General features: G+C 35.0%; 1 pseudogene; it reads right to left on the reverse strand.

Annotated features, from left to right (window-relative positions):
- Positions 1–2,064: 2,064 nt before the first annotated feature.
- Positions 2,065–2,999, reverse strand: LOC109676606 (olfactory receptor 5AP2-like; annotated as a pseudogene).
- Between the last annotated feature and the right edge of the window lie 204 nt (positions 3,000–3,203).

Here is a 3,203-nt window from a genome sequence, read left to right on the forward strand (position 1 = left end):
ATGAGAACTTAATTTTTCTCTTCCTGCCTTTACTCCTGGTTAGAGCTGAGTAGAGGCTTCTCCATGGCTACCCAATGCTGGCCACATAATCCACATGCTCAGATTAGATGCCTGAAACTACACAATTGATCTAAGTCTCAGACTCCACGTACCCAAGAAATGAGTTTCTATAATTAATCCCATAGTACCTTATTTTCTGTTATCCTCTGTGGCCATAGCCCAAGGGCTGTGTCTGAAATGTCACACTTAGCTACAAAAAGGAGTCAACAGCTGTATACTTTGATGAATTTGTGCACTTTGGAGAATATTTAAGGCTGCCTATGAGGCCAAATTAATTAGTTTTCTTCAATTTCAGATTGCTATTCCTATTTTCATTATTGTAAACCTACATTGCTCAGGGTCTTATTATACTGCAGATCTGAAAGGACAAGTTATTTTTTTTTTAATAAAAATATATCCTGTTACTATGAGTGGAACTGTGGCCTAGATATACAACCCAGTGTATACTATATTTTCACTGTCAGAAGGTTTTTTTTATTTATTCATTGTCTATCCCACTATCTCACCTCAGTTTTGGGTTTAACTCACTTTCTGGCTTTCTAGCCACATTTCCTCTGTGTGCCACGCTGTAGTTGTCAACTAAGCCATAGTTCAACACTCCCAGCTCCTGTGTCCCATTCCTGTCTCTCAGAGCACAGCTTTCCTTGGAAATTTTAGCTACATGCTTATAGATCAAGATGTTTCAGACCCACAAAGTCATGAGAAAATATCAGAATTAAATTATTCAAGATATGCAAATTTATAGTTTGCAAATTGTTTCAGAAAAGCCATCATAATTTATAATATCTTAGCATTATATACTTGAGTATACACGACCACTGTGAAAAATGAACCCAAAATACTATAATAATAATAATAATAATTTGCTTTTTTCTATGGAGCCATTTGATCTAAACAAATTACAGCCAGTAATAAACCATATTTATCTCGTAAAAAATTCACTCAGAACATACACTGTGTAAAATTCAGTGATGAAATGGCAACAGATTAAATGAATCAGAATTAATGAATGATTCAGATAGGAGGCTAGAAAACAGTTAAAATAGCTCTAGTAATCACACATGATTTGACCAAATGTGGTCAAAAAAATTAAAGGTGAGAAGAAATTTAAAACATCATTTTAAATTACTGTGCATGTATTATGCAGCTCAGTTTATAGCAAGAGCTCTTAGTTCAGTGTTACTGGTAGTTGTATTTAAATCATTGTGTGATCTACCTAATGCTTCCCTAAACTTAATTTTATGAAAACATATGAACCCCAAACAACTGGCATGCTACAAAAGCAAAATAAATGTTATCATAATCTACTCAAGACCAAAAGGGTTTGTGATGTGCTTAATTTTGTGACAAAGTGAAAATGTTAGGTTTGTTAAATGGTGGCATGTTTTCAGTGGAAGCTGAGTGGTGTTATGGAAAAAATGAATCAAGCATCTTCAGTACAGTACCAAACTCTGTGCATCCTGAGCACCCAGATTTTCTGAACAATGGTGGTCTCCTTGAAGCCATATGCCTATGGACACTAAGGGTCTATTGCACAAGGTACAAAAGAAAATGATGAGCGTCTTGAAAAAGTTATATGCAAGTTTGACTTGGGCAATTAATTATAATATGCATGCACTTCCAAGGGAATCAAAATTAATAAAAAATATTTGGAAACTATATCCATTTTCTTTTACCAAAAGGAAATAATGGTATATCAAATATTTATCTATTATTGAAAAAATTATTGAAAAAGTTTAAGGAAAGAAAAGTAGAAAGAATGTGAGATATAGGAAATTAGTGAAAGATAGCTTTCCTTAAATAGATATTAAAAATAGTTAAGAGATTGATGTATGTAATGTGAATGATGGTAGTTCTAGTTTTAATTCTGCTCTGATTTTGTGGTAGGTGCGTAATCAACCACATATTTGGGGAGTACCCATTTTAAATTGATTTTTCCAATAGTTACAGCTAAAATTCCAAAAATAAACATTGTTGAAATTGCTAGTATCATTTTCCCTAATACTAAGGAAGCAATTTTTGGCTAATCATTTTTCTAAAAGCATTTTTGACATCTTTGTTTCTTAGACTATAAATTAGGGGGTTTAGCATAGGTATAACCAGTGTGTAGAACACAGAGGTCACTTTGTCAATATATAGTGTGTGACCTGTGATGGGGCACAAGTAAATGAAAATCAGGGTACCATGATAAATTATGAACACCATCAAGTGGGACGCACAAGTGGAAAACCCTTTTCTTCTTCCCTCTGAAGAACCTGTTTTGAGGATGGCTGGTATAATACAGACATATGAGAGGAGAACTGTTAGAAGGCAGATGGCTTCAACCAGACTTGCAAAGACCACCAGAATGATGTCATGCATGTAAGTATCACCACAAGATAGAGAGAAGAGTGGGGAGATATCACAAAAGAAATAGTTAATTTCTCTGGAGCAGAATGACAGTTGAAAAGTATTAGTTGTGTGAATAATTGAGCTCATAGTTTCCCCCAAAAATGCTCCAAGAGCAAGTTGGTAACAAACCCTTGTGGACATAATAGCAGTATAAAGCAGAGGGTTACAGATTGCTATGTATCTGTCATAAGCCATGGCAGCCAACAGGAAAGATTCTGTGTCAACCAACGAGCAGAAAAAATATAACTGTGCAGCACAGCCATCATGTGAAATGGCCTTCTTCTCAGAAATCAAGTTCACAAGTAATTTGGGGGCAATGACAGAAGAATAGCATGCATCGATGAAGGACAGAATGCAGAGAAAAAAGTACATTGGGGTGTGCAGTTGGGAACTGATTATCATTAATAAAATCATCCCAAGGTTCCCCATGAGAGTAATGGAATAGATACAAAAAAACACACAAAAAAAAGAAGATTCTGAAGTTCTGGATGGTCACTAAATCCCAGCAGAAAGAACTCCTTCTTCACAGTGCCATTCTCCAACCTCATTATCCACAGTGCTTCTGGGTTTCTGGAATTAGAGCAGAAAAAAGACACTGACAGAAGAAAAAGAGAACAAAAGAAGCAAGGTCAAAATAAATAGGATAGTGATTATAAATAAACTTGAAGATCCTGATATCAACAAGGCATGTCTTCAGTTAGTGCAGTTTCGTGAACATGTTTTCAATTTTCTTATATTGAATCAGGAATTTA

Source organism: Castor canadensis, chromosome 1 (genome assembly GCF_047511655.1).
Source record: "Castor canadensis chromosome 1, mCasCan1.hap1v2, whole genome shotgun sequence".
Lineage (NCBI taxonomy): Eukaryota > Metazoa > Chordata > Mammalia > Rodentia > Castoridae > Castor > Castor canadensis.